The sequence below is a fragment of the Triturus cristatus genome, chromosome 6, assembly GCF_964204655.1.
Source record: "Triturus cristatus chromosome 6, aTriCri1.1, whole genome shotgun sequence".
NCBI lineage: Eukaryota > Metazoa > Chordata > Amphibia > Caudata > Salamandridae > Triturus > Triturus cristatus.
In genome coordinates, this window is record NC_140589.1 from 1,245,771,684 (window position 1) to 1,245,793,466 (window position 21,783).

Below are 21,783 nucleotides of genomic sequence, written 5' to 3' on the forward strand. Positions count from 1 at the left end.
TGGGGGTACGACTCGAACGTACTGGGGTGTACATAGACGGTGGTACGACACGTACAGGGGTGGGGGTTCGACTCGAACGTACTGGGGTGTCCATAGACGGTGGTACCACACGTCCAGGGGTGGGGGTAGGACTCGAACATACAGGGGTGTACATACACGGGTGGGGGTGTACATACACGGGGGGGTACGTGTCGGACGTACGGGGGCTGGGGGAGTGTTGGGCGCATATGCGGGCACATGTCTCCATGGTTGCTATGGGAGTTCGGTGCGGACGGTGTTTTTTCCATACGGTTGTGGCCTCGGACGCACGATATGGATCGTGATTCATCGGTCGGACTTCACCTTTCACATTTGTACGGTAAATCGTACGAGGACGTGTCGGACACATTTTCCAACCCGAGGACGTGTGGGGAAATATTCCCAATGCGGTTCGTATGGACTTTTTACCATGCGAATCGTGATTGCCAGTTCGTACGGCACTTGTACGATTCGTACGGTAAAAAGACCGGATACGAGTCGCACGGGGAATTTTTTTACCGGATCGTAATTGGCACCTTGGGCTCTTTTGTCTCTGGTGGCCATCTTGGGAGACTTGTTATGAAGCTTCCTAATTTCCTCATTTACTACAGTCTCCTCAGTAGGCATACTGTCAGTTTTTTACTTTGATTCAATGAAGAAGGCATTCAGATGTGTCACACATTTGCCATAAATTCTGAATGTTAGCACTCTAGTTGCTCATTAGATCACTGTAGTAAAGCTACTGCTCACCAGGGAAGTATGCTGCTGGTATTGAAAGTGCATGTTTCAGTCTGCATGTCAGAATTCTTTAATGAAATAGAAGAGGATTTGAGAAGTCTCTCAAAATGTGCCCTAATTTTTCTTTCTGCAGCACTAATCATACATTCTATAGCAAAATGAACCCCCTCATTTCGTTCCTTTTTAAATTAAATGTTTTAAGAGTTACCACTTTATTCCAATCAAGATGGCTTCAGGTGTGCCATACGTTTATCATAAGTAGGAGTGTTAGCGCTCTAGTTGTCCTTTGGAACACTCTGGGAAGCTGCAGTAGAACACAAAGGAATCAACTGACAGTCCCTGCCCTTGTTGGATGTACATGTTTTACTGAGGTGAGCAGACAAAATATCGAAACTAAAATATCTACCTACACTAATATCGAGTTTTAAATATCGAAGGGACAGAATATCGATGTCAATAATATCTATGGACAGAATATCGATCCTAAGGTAAGTATTTTAATATCGATGTTAGTAATATCGAAGTTAGTAATATCGACATCAAATATATCGATTTTACTAATATTGATGTTACTAATATCGATATTTATATTATTGTTATGTATTTTATTATGTATTTAATATGTATGTGTTATATGTTTTTAGTTAAGAGGTCTCCTGGTTTTAGCATATATGTATACAATTTTTATATGTTAACAATGGTTTTTTAAGTCAATTTTGTGTTTTAGTACCGTAGCGGGTTGTGGGTTTATAGGGGAATAGGGTGGGAAGTAATTTAATTATATGGAAATAATTATACATTTTTAGGAATTATAAATTAATTTTAATTAATTTTTGCGTTTAAGTTCTGTAGCGGGTTGTGGGTTTATAGGGGAATAGGGTGGGAAGTAATTTAATTATATGGAATTAATTATACATTTTTAGGAATTATAAATTGATTTTAATAAATTTTTGCGTTTAAGTTCTGTAGCGGGTTGTGGGTTTATAGGGGAATAGGGTGGGAAGTAATTTAATTGTAAATAATTAATAATTTATTTTTCATTTATTGGTATTGATAATTATATTATTGTTAATTAAGTATTAATTGGTAATTCATTTTTATTAATTGGCAATTAGTTTTAATTAGTTGAATAATTGATAATTATGTTAAGTGTATTATTTTATTAGTGGAGTGTGTCGTGCATTTATAGGGGAATAGTGTTGGAAGTAATTGAAATCTAATTAAGTAATTATTAAATTAGTTGTTGGGTATTGATAATTAATTAATTGGACAGTAATTGTTAATTGGTAAATATTTTAAATAATAATATTTTGGTTATGAAAAATAATTAATTGTTGATTAATCATTAATTGTGAATTAAATCTAATTAAATATTATGCATTGATATTTCTAATGAATATATTAATAAGTAATTATTAATTGGTAATTAATGTGTAATATTTATTATTTTGGCGTATGAAAAATATTTAATAGTTCAATATTTTTTAATTGGTAATTAATGTTTCATAATTATTATTTTGCGGTATATATTTTTTTAAATTGTTCAATATATTTTAATTGGCATTTACTTTTTAATAATTCCTATGTTTTTGGTTATGAAAAATATTTTATCATTTAATATTTATTATTTGGTAATTAATATTTATTAATTATTATTTATTGGTATTTATTATTAATGTATTGTTAATTAATTATTCTTTGGTAGTTATGTTTGTAATAATTATTGATTGGTATTTGTAAATAATTTTGAGTTATTTAATAATTAAATCACTAATTATTTTAAATAATTATTTTATTTATAACTATGTTATTTTTAACTTCTACGCTATCCCACACTTTCCCTACTGTTGCACCCTCTGGAGTTGGAATAGTAAATTTTATCCCTACGCTATCCAACACTTTCCGTACTGTTGCACTCTCTGGAGTTGGAATAGTAATTTTTACCCCTTCGCTATCCAACACTTTCCCTACTATTGCACTCTCTGGAGTTGGAAGAGTAATTTTTACCCCTACGCTATCCAACACTTTCCCTACTGTTGCACTCTCTGGAGTTGGAATAGTAATTTTTACCCTTACGCTATCCAACACTTTCCCTACTGTTGCACTCTCTGGAGTTGGAATAGTAATTTGTACCCCTACGCTATCCAACACTTTCCCTACTGTTGCACTCTCTGGAGTGGGAATAGTAATTTTTTCCCCTTCGCTATCCAACATTTTCTCTACTGTTGCACTCTCTGGAGTTGGAATAGTAATTTTTACCCCTACACTATCCAACACTTTCCCTACTGTTGCACTCTTTGGAGTGGGAATAATAATTTTTACCCCTATGCTATCCAACACTTTCCCTACTGTTGCACTCTGTGGAGTTGGAATAGTAATTTTTACCCCTACGCTATCCAACACTTTCCCTACTGTTGCACTCTCTGGAGTGGGAATAGTAATTTTTACCCCTACGCTATCCAACACTTTCCCTACTGTTGCACTCTTTGGAGTTGGAATAGTCATTTTTACCCCTACGCTATCCAACATTTCCTTACTGTTGCACTCCCTGCAGTTGGTATAGTAATTTTTACCTGTACGTTATCCAACACTTTCCCTATTGTTACACTCCCTGGAGTGGAAATAGTAATTTTTAGCTCTACGCTATCCAACATTTTCTTTACTGTTTTTTTTTGGAGCTGGAGTAGTAGTTTTATTGTCGGTGCTATTTAATATTTTTTGTATTATTTTAGGTAATGTAATATATAATTAATTTTAACAATATTCAAATTAAATGTAATTTTTTAAATGTGTTATATATAATTATTTAATTTTTATTCATGTTATTGTTTTATGTGTATGATGTATTTGTAATTTATAATAATTTTTAACAAAATGTTTAACAAGTTATAAGTTATTAAAACAATTATTAAAATGTATTATTAAGTAAGTATATATATTATATATTATATGTATATGTTTAATTAATGTTTTATTACATTATATATATTAATTATTAATTTTAAACATTATAAAATATATTTAATTATGTTTACTTTATTTATAAGTATTATTTGGTTTATTTTACATTTTTTTTTAATTAAAAAATACTTTATATTTTTAATAACGATATTTTTGACATTCTATATTTTATTTTCGATATTTTTGTACTTACCATGTTGTAGATAGGATCTCGATATTCTTGTCATCGATATTTTTGTGTCGATATTTTTGTAGGTCGATTTTCTGTCCGTCGATATTCTGTCAGACATTCTTTTACTGAGAATGTCAGACTTCATTCTCACATGACTAAGAAAGATAATGTGAATTTACAGAAAATATGCTCTCAGTTTAGCTTATAGATCACCTTCCAAACCTTTGTGGGAAAGCATGTGAAAATAGTTTTCTCTCAAACATGATTCATGATATCCCAGCACAAGGCTTTTTCACATGTTAAAATCACCTTAGAACATACCACAATTCCTAAAATGAGTATGGTACCATCAACAAATGATTTATAATGTAACTAAAGTCTTAAAAGCTTCTATTACCTGCAATGCTTTTTAATGAGGTGCTATCATGTATATTGGTCCCAAGATGGCTGCCAACACTTCTTGGATGAAGTGTTGACAGCCAATCAGATCTCACGATGAGATGTGTGGTTAGGCTCCGCCCAGATATATATTTGATTTTACTTTTGATTTTCTCAGGAACTACTGAACAGATTTACACCATTTAAGCAAAAGGCACGACTCTGAACCAAGGTCTACCTTTCTGCCAAATTTGGTGTAATTCCGTTCAGCAGTTCGGGCTGTAGCTGCGTCAACAGGTCCTATGTGAAATTGCATGGGGAAAAAGCGTTTTGGGACCCCCCTTTTTTCGCAGCCCCCGCTTGATGAATCACCACGAAACTTTCAGGATAGAAGCGGACCGGAGCTGGCCAAAAGTTTGGAAAATTTTGCGAAGATTCGTCAACCGGCGCCATACTTATTGGGAATAGAATGTTGCGGATTTCCTATGGAAAATAGGTCCTAACTATAACTACCTACTGGCGACCGCCAGTAGGTTATATATATATATATATTCACTTAAAAAACCATAGGTTTCACACATGTTATAGTTAGGTGGATATTTCTCTCGTAATAAACAATGAAATTCCCCCGTTATAGTTAGTTCAGATAACTATAACTCGCGCGACCGCAATCCACTGCTGATGACGTCACATATTACATCACTCATGACATGGTCAGTGGCATCACTCATGACATCACTGATGATATCATCCTTGTGACAGAGTGGCGGCCGCGCGAGTTATAGTTATCTGAACTAACTATAACGGGGGAATTTCATTGTTTTTTTACGAGAGAAATATCCACCTAACTATAACATGTGTGAAACCTATGGTTTTTAAAGTGAATTTGCAAGGTTTTTTAAATGCTAATTCCTAACTATAACGTGTGTGAAACCTATGGTTTTTTCAGTGAATTTGTGCGGTTTTTAAAAGCTAAGTTATGTATGTATTATTATTTTTTTTATATATTTATTTTACAATAAACTACGTATTAAAAATTATTTTGAATTTTTTTGGTTTTTCACCGTGCGCGCACGGTGTGCGCACCCCCGCGATTTAAAAAAAAAAAAATTAAAATGTTTTTTTCTGCCTTCGGGGTCTTTCATGGACCCCCTGACAAAGGCTAGGGGGTCAGGAACTCTCTACCCTGCCCCCTTTTCACGTTCGCCACCTTCCTTTTTCACTCTCGCACTGAAAACAAACAAAATGGCGGCCGACACTTCCTGATTTCGACCGATTCGAACGTTGACTAACATGTAACCACCAATCAGAATTACGCTCGCGCACGTTAGGGTGCTCGCACGGTGCACGCACGGTGCTCGCACGGTGCGCGGCTATAGATATGTATGTGCTTTTAACTGCAATTTTCTCAGGAACTACTGAACAGATTGACTCCATATATGCAAAAGGCACATCCCTGAGCTAGGGACTACCTCTCTGCCAAATTTGAAGTAATTCTGTTCAGCCGTTTGGGCTGAACCCTGGACTAAAGGTCCCTATGGAAAATTGCATGGGGAAAACGCGTTTTGGGACCCCCGTTTTTCTCAGCCCCCGCTTGACGAATCCCCCCGAGACTTTCAGGGTAGGAGCGGAGCGGAGCGCCCCACCTATTTTGAAAATTTCGCGAGGATTCGTCAACTGGCGCCAAAGTTATTCCAAATAGAATGTTGCGGATTTCCTATGGAAACACGGTCCTAACTATAACTATCTACTGGCGACCGCCAGTAGATAATATATATATATATATATATAGATATATATATATATATATATACACAACTCAAAATTTCTCTGAATAACTCCAAAACTACTGAACTGATTCACACCAAATCACAAAAAGGCACTTCCTTGGACCAACATCTACCTTCCTGTCAAATTTGGTGTCAAACTGTGCAGCAGTTCGGGCTATAGCCGTGTCTAAAGGTCCTATGGGAATTTACATAGAAGAAAACTTGCTTTTAAGCAGCCCCTGGTTCTCAGCCCCCGCTTGACGAATCACCCCGAAACTTTGTGAAGATTCGGAAAACGGCGCCAAAGTTAGTGTCGAAAGAAAAAATGTTCTACCTATTGGATCTAGGTCCTAACTATTACTACCTACTGGCTAATGCCAGTAGGTAATATGTATATATTTTACCTACTCAGTTGCCAGTAGGCAGTTATAGTTAGGACCATTTTTCCATAGGTAAAGCGTTTTTTGACTTGCCTATATCTTTGGCGCCATTCGACGAATCTTAAAAACTTTTTGCAAAAAATGTGCCCTGGTTAATTTTGTTGTGCATGGGAAGATTTGGGGTGCTTTTTGTTATTCACTGTAAATCTGTTCAGTAGCTGTTGACAAATTTAAGAAAATTCAGTCAGTGATATCTGTAGCCGCAACAACTTTGCGAAAAATAACTAGCTTGTGCAGGGAAATGCAGAGCTCTGATTGGCTGCCAGTACTTGTGTGTCTTTTGCTTTCTCATCCTAAATGCGCCGGCTATGTCCAGATGTGGGTCCTGGGCTCATTGTGCCAAAAGATTCAAGCTATCCTGGCTCATGAGGGGTGAAACCCTGAAACGGGCCCTAGGATGCTTGTTGCCGGTTCAGGTAGGACCTGGCTTGGCAATTTGGGCTGAACTGTTCCCATGAAGCACAGGGTCAAGACTGATTTGCATATGGCCAGGTCTAAACTGAGGTGGCCTGGTGAGCAAAAGAATGATGGATTTAACTCAGATCTCTTGACTGGGGGTGAATGTTTTGGTTTGTTCTGCATCCCGTCCATCAATTGTGTATCTTTTTTAGCAACAATTCAACCAGGAAGCATTGGCAGCCCCACAAAGAAAAGTAATTAGAAAAAGGACCACGGTAGGAATCTGTCTTGGGTCCTCCGCCATGGCTTAAAAGCACTTTTTTAAAAATTGCCGTGAAATACCAATATTTACAGGAAACAAAAATAATTGCAGGCTCCCGCAATTGCTTTTAAATAAGACCTTGTGGGGATGGCTTATGAAAGCCCCGGGGACCGCTACCTCCCTGATGCATTGCTTTTAATGTATTCAGGGGTGCCCACACGGCACCCCTAGGACCACTACTTCCTTGGTGCAAATGCTTATAAAGTAATGTCAGTCTCAGGATTGGCACCTCCCCAGGGCAATTCATTCAAATTAAGGGGGAGGCCGCGCAGCCCTCTGCAGCTCCGGGAACCACCACCTCCTCGGGGCTAAATACTGCAATGGAGGTAGGGCACGCAGCCACTCTCCTGGAGCAATAGATGACTCTTGGGACTGCCACGCCCTTGTGACGCCTCCTGCTATGTCCTGGGGTGCCCACCCCAGGACATAGCTGTTTGTTGTGGCTTGGCAGGAGCTTTAACCCCTCCTGCCTTGTCACAGCACACACTCATAGAGCTGTCAAAATGCTCTTGCTTGCTGGAAGCAAAGCTTTCGTCGGTTTCCCTGCCTTCTGTCAGCAAGTAGGGAAACAGACGAATTGCTTTCACACACAGTTAGCTGCATGTTTAGCAGCTCCTCGTGTGTGAAAGCAATGCCAGTTCCTGCGGGAGGCGAGGAGTCAGCTGGGACTTTTGTGGACCTTGAGGCTCCTCGCGGTCATAGGGAAGGGAAGAAAGAGGCAAAAGAAGAGGTCAGAAGCGAACAGCAAGAGGAAGAATAAAAGCCAGAAAAGAGCCGGAAGAAGGAAAAAAAAGGTCAGAAGGGATCATAAAAAAGCAGTATAACGCTCAGAAACGACTAGAAAGAGGCAGAATTGAGGTAAGAAACCAGCAGCAAGAGGCAAAATAAAGGTGAGGAACCAACAGAAAGGGCCAAAATAAAGGTCAGCAATGATCAGAAAGAGGTAGAACAGAGTTCAGAAACTAGCAGAAAGAGGAAGACTGGAGGTCAGAAACAAGCAGAAAGAAACAAAATAAATGTGAGAAACGAGCATAAAGAGACCGAATAAAGGTCAGAAACGAGCTGAAAGAGGCAAAATACAGCTCAGAAATGAGCAGCAAGCGGCAGAATAAAGGTCAGAAACAAGCAGAAAGAGGAAAACTAAAGATGAGAAATGAGCAGAAAAGGGAGAATAAAGGCCAGAAACGAGTAGAAAGAGGCAAAATAGAGGTCGGATACAAGCAGCAAGAGACTGAATAAAGGTCAGAAAAGAGCAGAATAAAGGTCAGGAACGAGCAGAAAGAGGCAAGATAAAGGTGAGAAATGAGCAGAAAGAGGGGGAATAAAGGTCAGGAACAAGCAGAAAGAGGCAAAATAAAGGTAAGAAATGAGCAGAAAGAGGCAAGCTAAAAGTGAGAAACGAGCAGAAAGAGGCAGCATAGAGGTCAGAAGTGAGCAGAAAGAGGGATGATAAACTAAGAAATTAAGAGAAATAGGCAAATTGAGTGCAGGAATGAGCAGAAAGAGGCAAAAAAGGTGAGAAGCAAGCAGAAAGAGGGTGAATAAAGGTGAGAAATGAGCATAAGGAAGCATGATAAAGTTGAAAAATGAGCAGAAGAGATTAAAAAAAGCACAGAAATTAGCAGAAGAGGCAAAATAAAGGCCAGAAACAAGCAGAAAGAGGCAAAATAAAGGTCTGAAACGAGCTTACTGAGAATTGCTGAGACCTCATTGGAGGTCCCTCCCCCTTTCTCAACCAGTTTGCACAGGGGCCTCCTGGCATACTATTGGTTGGAGGATGAAGTCCCCTTGGCTGCTAAGGGTTGGTGGGGGCCAAGAACCCTATTGCTACAAGTAAGTACCCCCCAAGGCAGGATCGCTGAGATGTTGGAGGCCCTGCCCCATTTCTCAACCACTCTGCACAGGGGCCTCCTGGCGCACTACTGGTTGGGTGGTGAAGGGCCCTTGGCTGCTGATGGTTTTTGGGGGCCAAGAACCCCTAATGTTGCTACAAGTAAGTCACCCACAGCCAGATTGCTGAGACGTCGGAGGTCTCCCTCCTTTCTCAACCATGCTGCAAAGGGCCCAGGCCTCCTGGTGCATTACAGGTTGCAGGTGCGGTCACTCACGCTCGATCGCAACCACCTATGGCACAAATAGAAACCACCCCGTTGTGGATTGTAGAGTTTATTGGTAACTTTGAGTTCTTGGTGGAACACGGAGTTGCCGAATTCCTCAAACTCCGTGAGCAAAGTGGAATTTTATGCCGAGGCCTAGTCACCATTCACAGACCCACTCAGAGACTCATGCACCCACTCACAGATTCACTCAGACATTCACACACCCACTCACTCACACACTCAGAGACACACACACCCACTAACCTATTTATACAGCAACTCACACACCCATTCTCAAAGGTTACAGGTTGGAGTTAGGAAATAAACATTTAAAAATATGTTGAACGTCACTGAAAAAAACAAGGCTTACAGGGATGGTATAGTTAGAAAATCGAATTAAAAAAAAAGGTAATTTACTAAGAAAACCAATGGTTACAGGGATGTTATAGTTAGGAAATAGAATTAATAAACCCATAGAAATTCACTGAAACAAACAAAGGTTACAGGGACATTGTCGTTAGGCTCACATTTCACTCGTACAACACTAGAGAAATTCAGCAGTTATAGCTACCTGAGCTAACGATAACTTCTGCCCAGCAAGTCACTGCTTATGACCTCACATATTACATCACTTTTGACATGGCCAGTGACATCACTGATGACATCTCAAATAATATCACTGATGATATCACTGATGACATCATCCCCACCACCACCCACATACCCATTCATACCCCTCTACAACCTCTCTCATACCCATCCAGAGACTCACAGAACCATTCACATAGCCATTCACAGTCCCACACAATTACTCACACACCCACTCACTCACCTGTGCCTATTTTATTTTTGTGGACTATTTAATAATAAACTCACTGCTCTATCCACCAACATTGTGTTGTAAATCGCAATTTCTTTGTGGGTACCTGAGGTCCGTGCCTGGTGTTTCTGTCAGATCGAGTGGCAGACAGGAGTTCTCGTATGATATATATATATATATATTACCTACTGGCGGTCGCCAGTAGATAGTTATAGTTAGGACCCTGTTTCCATAAGAAAACCGCAACATTCTATTTTGAATAACTTTGGCGCCGGTCGACGAATCCTCGCGAAATTTTCAAAACTAATGGGGCGCTACGCTCCGCTCCTACCCTGAAAGTCTCGGGGGGATTCGTCAAGCGGGGGCTGAGAAAAAAGGGGGTCCCAAAACGCGTTTTCCCCATGCATTTTTCCATAGGACCTTTAGACACAGCTACAGCCCGAACGGCTGAACAGAGTTACTTGAAATTTGGCAGAGAGGTAGTCTACAGGTCAAGGAAGTGCCTTTTGTAGGTCTGGTGTAAATCTGTTCAGTAGTTCCTGAGAAAATAGCATTTAAATCAATATATATATCTGTGGCAGCTTACCGTGCGCTTACCGTGCGCTTACGGTAAGCTTACCGTACGCGTACGGTGCCGTGCGCGAGCTCAAATCTGATTGGTTGTCACATGACTGTAAACATTCGAATCGGACGAAATCAGGAAGTGTCGGCCGCCATTTCGTGTGTTTCACACAGAAAAAAAATGGAGATAACTTGAAAAGGGGGCAAGGAAGAGAGTTACAGACCCCCTAACATTTGAAAGGGGGTCAAAGAAGGACAGAAAAGTACAAAAAATCGCGGGGTACGCGTACGGTAAGCTTACGGTAAGCTTACCGTACGCGTCCGGTAGAAAAAATAAAAAAAAAAAAGAAATAAAATTCAGATTTAAGTGTTTAGATATTAGGGGGCTCTAAAAAAAGCCGTTTTTATGAAGTGATTTTTTAGTGGTACCTACAAGTAAGTACCGATGCAGAGTCTAAGGTTCAAGAGGAAGACTCTGTTCCCTTCATCAGTGAAGTGTACACCATCTCCTCTATAAATGTCTTGCATGTCGTAACGCAAGTTGTTGTGGTAAATGGAACCCATACCATAGTCTCGGAGAAAAGCAGAAACAGATTTGTTGACATGCTTTCTTGCTTTGTCAATCTGCGGACATAAATGATTGGACCAGTTCCATTTTTGCCTTTGGCATATGTTAGAATACGCAAAGGCAGTTTTAGGGAAAAGTGAAAACAGTTGTGCAAAGGTCTCCTTCATAAGCATTTCCAGACCTACCCCAGTCAAAGTGCCTAGGTCATTGCCACCACAGTGCACTATTATGAGGTCAGGGTGTTGGATTTGCATGAAGGATTTCACCAATGGCATCAATTGGTGCCATTTTAACCCTCTCTGACCAATCCATTTAATGTCTACATTTGGCAAAGCAAGGTCTCTCACCATACCTGTTTTCTCTGCATACTTTTCACTCCAAAAGACATAGCTGTGCCCTACAATCCACACTGTTAACATCTTCACAGGAGATCTGGATGCACTCAGGAGGTGTATTTCAGTAGAATGGGAAAAAGAAATGAAACACATTTTGGAAATGGAGGCATACATATTTTTTTAAAATAAAAAGAACTCATTGGCTGTTTCATACCATTCTACACTAAAAACTAGGCTGTATGTGTCAATTTATAGAAGCATGTTTTGTATTGGTACAGAAAAATGTGTTACCAAAGAACAGTACTATGGATTTGCTGTTAGGTTTGAAAAGTCAAGCACTCTTGCTCTTTGGAAATGAAACATTGTGTGGTGAACTTCTGACCTACCTCCACACAGCAGTGTTCCATGAGCTGTTGCTATGGTAGCAGGCAGAAGTCAAGTTGGGGGAAGGGTACTAGGCAGAAGTCAAGTTGGGGGAAGGGTACTTTTGGAAAAGGGTTGGTTTTCAACCAATAGAAATGTGTGATTACATTTGAAAAAAAGGGGGAAGCACTGAGATTTGAAATTAACATGTATATGTGTGGAAAAAGAGAGGGAAACATTGCCATTATCTGGTTCTGCTGAGAGGAGAGAGGTGTACAGAACAGAGATCCTGGCTCTGATAATCTGCTGTTTGAGTGCCACATTTCTTTCACAACTAACTAATTTTAAAGGTGAGTTATGAGTTTGAGAGGGGATGTATATGGTAAATTAAGAAATGAATAATAGAATTGGAATTCCTTTTGTTGAAGTTGTGTTTATCATTTTGTGTTTTGGGAGAAATTTAAATGTAAGGAACATGTAAAATAATATGGACTATGTTTTCACCATAAATTAAGGTGTACTGGTATAAATGAGGAATATTTTTAGGGTTTGAGGTTGCAGTCAGTAATGAAATACATTCAGCATCACTAAGGCAGGTTGCCCTTGCTGGAGTGTAGTTAGTCACCCAGGTTACACATGTTGCTGGTCTCAAAAAGCTGTTTGGACATGTGCTGTTTTCAGAATCTGAAAAGTGGATTCAAAATGTGTCAGACTGTAAAAGTACTTATCACTTGCTAAAAAAAGAGTAGTAAGTGTGCATTAGTAGGAAAGGGGGAGCTATTTTTTCTGCAGAAGCAGACTCTTAGCACACATCCAGCTGCTTATCCTGTAGAATCATGCATAGTATTCACAACCGAGTGGGGTTTGCGGTTGCAGTCAGTAATGCAAATACATTCAGGATCACTAAGGCTGGTTGCCCTTGCTGGAGTGTAGTCAGTCACCCAGGTTACACATGTTGCTGGTCTCAAAAGACTGTTTGGACATGTGCTGTTTTCAGAATCTGAAAAGTGGATTCAAAATGTGTCAGACTGTAAAAGTACTTATCACTTGCCAAAAAAAGAGTAGTAAGTGTGCTTTCCAATTGGCAAAGAAATTTCGTTTTCTGCCTAATTTCAAACCATGACTCTGTGTGCAAAGAGGAATTATAGACAGAGATTTATTGCGTATTACTCTGGTAATTTTACATTTGCATTAGTAGGAAAGGGGGAGCTATTTTTTCTGCAGAAGCAGACTCTTAGCACACACCCAGCTGCTTATCCTGTAGAATCATGCATAGTATTCACAACCGAGTGGGGTTTGAGGTTGCAGTCAGTAATGCAAATACATTCAGCATCACTAAGGCTGGTTGCCCTTGCTGGAGTGTAGTCAGTCACCCAGGTTACACATGTTGCTGGTCCCACAAAGCTGTTTGGACATGTGCTGTTTTCAGAATCTGAAAAGTGGATTCAAAATGTGTCAGAGTGTAAAAGTACTTATCACTTGCCAAAAAAAGAGTAGTAAGTGTGCTTTCCAATTGGCAAAGAAATTTTGTTTTCTGCCTAATTTCAAACCATGACTCTGTGTGCAAAGAGGAATTATAGACAGAGATTTATTGCGTATTACTCTGGTAATTTTACATTTGCATTAGTAGGAAAGGGGGAGCTATTTTTTCTGCAGAAGCAGACTCTTAGCACACACCCAGCTGCTTATCCTGTAGAATCATGCATAGTATTCACAACCGAGTGGGGTTTGAGGTTGCAGTCAGTAATGCAAATACATTCAGCATCACTAAGGCTGGTTGCCCTTGCTGGAGTGTAGTCAGTCACCCAGGTTACACATGTTGCTGGTCTCAAAAAGCTGTTTGGACATGTGCTGTTTTCAGAATCTGAAAAGTGGATTCAAAATGTGTCAGAGTGTAAAAGTACTTATCACTTGCCAAAAAAAGAGTAGTAAGTGTGCTTTCCAATTGGCAAAGAAATTTCGTTTTCTGACTAATATCAAACCATGACTCTGTGTGCAAAGAGGAATTATAGACAGAGATTTATTGCGTATTACTCTGGTAATTTTACATTTGCATTAGTAGGAAAGGGGGAGCTATTTTTTCTGCAGAACCAGACTCTTAGCACACACCCAGCTGCTTATCCTGTAGAATCATGCATAGTATTCACAACCGAGTGGGGTTTGCGGTTGCAGTCAGTAATGCAAATACATTCAGGATCACTAAGGCTGGTTGCCCTTGCTGGAGTGTAGTCAGTCACCCAGGTTACACATGTTGCTGGTCTCAAAAGACTGTTTGGACATGTGCTGTTTTCAGAATCTGAAAAGTGGATTCAAAATGTGTCAGACTGTAAAAGTACTTATCACTTGCCAAAAAAAGAGTAGTAAGTGTGCTTTCCAATTGGCAAAGAAATTTCGTTTTCTGCCTAATTTCAAACCATGACTCTGTGTGCAAAGAGGAATTATAGACAGAGATTTATTGCGTATTACTCTGGTAATTTTACATTTGCATTAGTAGGAAAGGGGGAGCTATTTTTTCTGCAGAAGCAGACTCTTAGCACACACCCAGCTGCTTATCCTGTAGAATCATGCATAGTATTCACAACCGAGTGGGGTTTGAGGTTGCAGTCAGTAATGCAAATACATTCAGCATCACTAAGGCTGGTTGCCCTTGCTGGAGTGTAGTCAGTCACCCAGGTTACACATGTTGCTGGTCCCACAAAGCTGTTTGGACATGTGCTGTTTTCAGAATCTGAAAAGTGGATTCAAAATGTGTCAGAGTGTAAAAGTACTTATCACTTGCCAAAAAAAGAGTAGTAAGTGTGCTTTCCAATTGGCAAAGAAATTTTGTTTTCTGCCTAATTTCAAACCATGACTCTGTGTGCAAAGAGGAATTATAGACAGAGATTTATTGCGTATTACTCTGGTAATTTTACATTTGCATTAGTAGGAAAGGGGGAGCTATTTTTTCTGCAGAAGCAGACTCTTAGCACACACCCAGCTGCTTATCCTGTAGAATCATGCATAGTATTCACAACCGAGTGGGGTTTGAGGTTGCAGTCAGTAATGCAAATACATTCAGCATCACTAAGGCTGGTTGCCCTTGCTGGAGTGTAGTCAGTCACCCAGGTTACACATGTTGCTGGTCTCAAAAAGCTGTTTGGACATGTGCTGTTTTCAGAATCTGAAAAGTGGATTCAAAATGTGTCAGAGTGTAAAAGTACTTATCACTTGCCAAAAAAAGAGTAGTAAGTGTGCTTTCCAATTGGCAAAGAAATTTCGTTTTCTGACTAATATCAAACCATGACTCTGTGTGCAAAGAGGAATTATAGACAGAGATTTATTGCGTATTACTCTGGTAATTTTACATTTGCATTAGTAGGAAAGGGGGAGCTATTTTTTCTGCAGAACCAGACTCTTAGCACACACCCAGCTGCTTATCCTGTAGAATCATGCATAGTATTCACAACCGAGTGGGGTTTGAGGTTGCAGTCAGTAATGCAAATACATTCAGCATCACTAAGGCTGGTTGCCCTTGCTGGAGTGTAGTCAGTCACCCAGGTTACACATGTTGCTGGTCTCAAAAAGCTGTTTGGACATGTGCTGTTTTCAGAATCTGAAAAGTGGATTCAAAATGTGTCAGACTGTAAAAGTACTTATCACTTGCCAAAAAAAGAGTAGTAAGTGTGCTTTCCAATTGGCAAAGAAATTTCGTTTTCTGACTAATATCAAACCATGACTCTGTGTGCAAAGAAGAATTATAGACAGAGATTTATTGCGTATTACTCTGGTAATTTTACATTTGCATTAGTAGGAAAGGGGGAGCTATTTTTTCTGCAGAAGCAGACTCTTAGCACACACCCAGCTGCTTATCCTGTAGAATCATGCATAGTATTCACAACCGAGTGGGGTTTGAGGTTGCAGTCAGTAATGCAAATACATTCAGCATCACTAAGGCTGGTTGCCCTTGCTGGAGTGTAGTCAGTCACCCAGGTTACACATGTTGCTGGTCTCAAAAAGCTGTTTGGACATGTGCTGTTTTCAGAATCTGAAAAGTGGATTCAAAATGTGTCAGAGTGTAAAAGTACTTATCACTTGCCAAAAAAAGAGTAGTAAGTGTGCTTTCCAATTGGCAAAGAAATTTTGTTTTCTGCCTAATTTCAAACCATGACTCTGTGTGCAAAGAGGAATTATAGACAGAGATTTATTGCGTATTACTCTGGTAATTTTACATTTGCATTAGTAGGAAAGGGGGAGCTATTTATTCTGCAGAAGCAGACTCTTAGCACACACCCAGCTGCTTATCCTGTAGAATCATGCATAGTATTCACAACCGAGTGGGGTTTGAGGTTGCAGTCAGTAATGCAAATACATTCAGCATCACTAAGGCTGGTTGCCCTTGCTGGAGTGTAGTCAGTCACCCAGGTTACACATGTTGCTGGTCTCAAAAAGCTGTTTGGACATGTGCTGTTTTCAGAATCTGAAAAGTGGATTCAAAATGTGTCAGACTGTAAAAGTACTTATCACTTGCCAAAAAAAGAGTAGTAAGTGTGCTTTCCAATTGGCAAAGAAATTTCGTTTTCTGCCTAATTTCAAACCATGACTCTGTGTGCAAAGAGGAATTATAGACAGAGATTTATTGCGTATTACTCTGGTAATTTTACATTTGCATTAGTAGGAAAGGGGGAGCTATTTTTTCTGCAGAAGCAGACTCTTAGCACACACCCAGCTGCTTATCCTGTAGAATCATGCATAGTATTCACAACCGAGTGGGGTTTGAGGTTGCAGTCAGTAATGCAAATACATTCAGCATCACTAAGGCTGGTTGCCCTTGCTGGAGTGTAGTCAGTCACCCAGGTTACACATGTTGCTGGTCTCAAAAAGCTGTTTGGACATGTGCTGTTTTCAGAATCTGAAAAGTGGATTCAAAATGTGTCAGACTGTAAAAGTACTTATCACTTGCCAAAAAAAGAGTAGTAAGTGTGCTTTCCAATTGGCAAAGAAATTTCGTTTTCTGCCTAATTTCAAACCATGACTCTGTGTGCAAAGAGGAATTATAGACAGAGATTTATTGCGTATTACTCTGGTAATTTTACATTTGCATTAGTAGGAAAGGGGGGGCTATTTTTTCTGCAGAAGCAGACTCTTAGCACACACCCAGCTGCTTATCCTGTAGAATCATGCATAGTATTCACAACCGAGTGGGGTTTGAGGTTGCAGTCAGTAATGCAAATACATTCAGCATCACTAAGGCTGGTTGCCCTTGCTGGAGTGTAGTCAGTCACCCAGGTTACACATGTTGCTGGTCTCAAAAAGCTGTTTGGACATGTGCTGTTTTCAGAATCTGAAAAGTGGATTCAAAATGTGTCAGACTGTAAAAGTACTTATCACTTGCCAAAAAAAGAGTAGTAAGTGTGCTTTCCAATTGGCAAAGAAATTTCGTTTTCTGACTAATATCAAACCATGACTCTGTGTGCAAAGAGGAATTATAGACAGAGATTTATTGCGTATTACTCTGGTAATTTTACATTTGCATTAGTAGGAAAGGGGGAGCTATTTTTTCTGCAGAAGCAGACTCTTAGCACACACCCAGCTGCTTATCCTGTAGAATCATGCATAGTATTCACAACCGAGTGGGGTTTGAGGTTGCAGTCAGTAATGCAAATACATTCAGCATCACTAAGGCTGGTTGCCCTTGCTGGAGTGTAGTCAGTCACCCAGGTTACACATGTTGCTGGTCTCAAAAAGCTGTTTGGACATGTGCTGTTTTCAGAATCTGAAAAGTGGATTCAAAATGTGTCAGACTGTAAAAGTACTTATCACTTGCCAAAAAAAGAGTAGTAAGTGTGCTTTCCAATTCGCAAAGAAATTTCGTTTTCTATCTAATTTCAAACCATGACTCTGTGTGCAAAGAGGAATTATAGACAGTGATTTATTGCGTATTACTCTGGTAATTTTACATTTGCATTAGTAGGAAAGGGGGAGCTATTTATTCTGCAGAAGCAGACTCTTAGCACACACCCAGCTGCTTATCCTGTAGAATCATGCATAGTATTCACAACCGAGTGGGGTTTGAGGTTGCAGTCAGTAATGCAAATACATTCAGCATCACTAAGGCTGGTTGCCCTTGCTGGAGTGTAGTCAGTCACCCAGGTTACACATGTTGCTGGTCTCAAAAAGCTGTTTGGACATGTGCTGTTTTCAGAATCTGAAAAGTGGATTCAAAATGTGTCAGACTGTAAAAGTACTTATCACTTGCCCAAAAAAGAGTAGTAAGTGTGCTTTCCAATTGGCAAAGAAATTTCGTTTTCTGCCTAATTTCAAACCATGACTCTGTGTGCAAAGAGGAATTATAGACAGAGATTTATTGCGTATTACTCTGGTAATTTTACATTTGCATTAGTAGGAAAGGGGGAGCTATTTTTTCTGCAGAAGCAGACTCTTAGCACACACCCAGCTGCTTATCCTGTAGAATCATGCATAGTATTCACAACCGAGTGGGGTTTGAGGTTGCAGTCAGTAATGCAAATACATTCAGCATCACTAAGGCTGGTTGCCCTTGCTGGAGTGTAGTCAGTCACCCAGGTTACACATGTTGCTGGTCTCAAAAAGCTGTTTGGACATGTGCTGTTTTCAGAATCTGAAAAGTGGATTCAAAATGTGTCAGACTGTAAAAGTACTTGTCACTTGCCAAAAAAAGAGTAGTAAGTGTGCTTTCCAATTGGCAAAGAAATTTCTTTTTCTGCCTAATTTCAAACCATGACTCTCTGTGCAAAGAGGAATTATAGACAGAGATTTATTGCGTATTACTCTGGTAATTTTACATTTGCTTTAGTAGGAAAGAGGGAGCTATTTTTTCTGCAGAAGCAGACTCTTAGCACACACCCAGCTGCTTATCCTGTAGAATCATGCATAGTATTCACAACCGAGTGGGGTTTGAGGTTGCAGTCAGTAATGTAAATACATTCAGCATCACTAAGGCTGGTTGCCCTTGCTGGAGTGTAGTCAGTCACCCAGGTTACACATGTTGCTGGTCTCAAAAAGCTGTTTGGACATGTGCTGTTTTCAGAATCTGAAAAGTGGATTCAAAATGTGTCAGACTGTAAAAGTACTTATCACTTGCCAAAAAAAGAGTAGTAAGTGTGCTTTCCAATTGGCAAAGAAATTTCGTTTTCTGCCTAATTTCAAACCATGACTCTGTGTGCAAAGAGGAATTATAGACAGAGATTTATTGCGTATTACTCTGGTAATTTTACATTTGCATTAGTAGGAAAGGGGGAGCTATTTTTTCTGCAGAAGCAGACTCTTAGCACACACCCAGCTGCTTATCCTGTAGAATCATGCATAGTATTCACAACCGAGTGGGGTTTGAGGTTGCAGTCAGTAATGCAAATACATTCAGCATCACTAAGGCTGGTTGCCCTTGCTGGAGTGTAGTCAGTCACCCAGGTTACACATGTTGCTGGTCTCAAAAAGCTGTTTGGACATGTGCTGTTTTCAGAATCTGAAAAGTGGATTCAAAATGTGTCAGACTGTAAAAGTACTTATCACTTGCCAAAAAAAGAGTAGTAAGTGTGCTTTCCAATTGGCAAAGAAATTTCGTTTTCTGACTAATATCAAACCATGACTCTGTGTGCAAAGAAGAATTATAGACAGAGATTTATTGCGTATTACTCTGGTAATTTTACATTTGCATTAGTAGGAAAGGGGGAGCTATTTATTCTGCAGAAGCAGACTCTTAGCACACACCCAGCTGCTTATCCTGTAGAATCATGCATAGTATTCACAACCGAGTGGGGTTTGAGGTTGCAGTCAGTAATGCAAATACATTCAGCATCACTAAGGCTGGTTGCCCTTGCTGGAGTGTAGTCAGTCACCCAGGTTACACATGTTGCTGGTCTCAAAAAGCTGTTTGGACATGTGCTGTTTTCAGAATCTGAAAAGTGGATTCAAAATGTGTCAGACTGTAAAAGTACTTATCACTTGCCAAAAAAAGAGTAGTAAGTGTGCTTTCCAATTGGCAAAGAAATTTCGTTTTCTGCCTAATTTCAAACCATGACTCTGTGTGCAAAGAGGAATTATAGACAGAGATTTATTGCGTATTACTCTGGTAATTTTACATTTGCATTAGTAGGAAAGGGGGAGCTATTTTTTCTGCAGAAGCAGACTCTTAGCACACACCCAGCTGCTTATCCTGTAGAATCATGCATAGTATTCACAACCGAGTGGGGTTTGAGGTTGCAGTCAGTAATGCAAATACATTCAGCATCACTAAGGCTGGTTGCCCTTGCTGGAGTGTAGTCAGTCACCCAGGTTACACATGTTGCTGGTCTCAAAAAGCTGTTTGGACATGTGCTGTTTTCAGAATCTGAAAAGTGGATTCAAAATGTGTCAGAGTGTAAAAGTACTTATCACTTGCCAAAAAAAGAGTAGTAAGTGTGCTTTCCAATTGGCAAAGAAATTTCGTTTTCTGCCTAATTTCAAACCATGACTCTGTGTGCAAAGAGGAATTATAGACAGAGATTTATTGCGTATTACTCTGGTAATTTTACATTTGCATTAGTAGGAAAGGGGGAGCTATTTTTTCTGCAGAAGCAGACTCTTAGCACACACCCAGCTGCTTATCCTGTAGAATCATGCATAGTATTCACAACCGAGTGGGGTTTGAGGTTGCAGTCAGTAATGCAAATACATTCAGCATCACTAAGGCTGGTTGCCCTTGCTGGAGTGTAGTCAGTCACCCAGGTTACACATGTTGCTGGTCTCAAAAAGCTGTTTGGACATGTGCTGTTTTCAGAATCTGAAAAGTGGATTCAAAATGTGTCAGACTGTAAAAGTACTTATCACTTGCCAAAAAAAGAGTAGTAAGTGTGCTTTCCAATTGGCAAAGAAATTTCGTTTTCTGCCTAATTTCAAACCATGACTCTGTGTGCAAAGAGGAATTATAGACAGAGATTTATTGCGTATTACTCTGGTAATTTTACATTTGCATTAGTAGGAAAGGGGGAGCTATTTTTTCTGCAGAAGCAGACTCTTAGCACACACCCAGCTGCTTATCCTGTAGAATCATGCATAGTATTCACAACCGAGTGGGGTTTGAGGTTGCAGTCAGTAATGCAAATACATTCAGCATCACTAAGGCTGGTTGCCCTTGCTGGAGTGTAGTCAGTCACCCAGGTTACACATGTTGCTGGTCTCAAAAAGCTGTTTGGACATGTGCTGTTTTCAGAATCTGAAAAGTGGATTCAAAATGTGTCAGACTGTAAAAGTACTTATCACTTGCCAAAAAAAGAGTAGTAAGTGTGCTTTCCAATTGGCAAAGAAATTTCGTTTTCTGACTAATATCAAACCATGACTCTGTGTGCAAAGAGGAATTATAGACAGAGATTTATTGCGTATTACTCTGGTAATTTTACATTTGCATTAGTAGGAAAGGGGGAGCTATTTTTTCTGCAGAAGCAGACTCTTAGCACACACCCAGCTGCTTATCCTGTAGAATCATGCATAGTATTCACAACCGAGTGGGGTTTGAGGTTGCAGTCAGTAATGCAAATACATTCAGCATCACTAAGGCTGGTTGCCCTTGCTGGAGTGTAGTCAGTCACCCAGGTTACACATGTTGCTGGTCTCAAAAAGCTGTTTGGACATGTGCTGTTTTCAGAATCTGAAAAGTGGATTCAAAATGTGTCAGACTGTAAAAGTACTTATCACTTGCCAAAAAAAGAGTAGTAAGTGTGCTTTCCAATTCGCAAAGAAATTTCGTTTTCTATCTAATTTCAAACCATGACTCTGTGTGCAAAGAGGAATTATAGACAGTGATTTATTGCGTATTACTCTGGTAATTTTACATTTGCATTAGTAGGA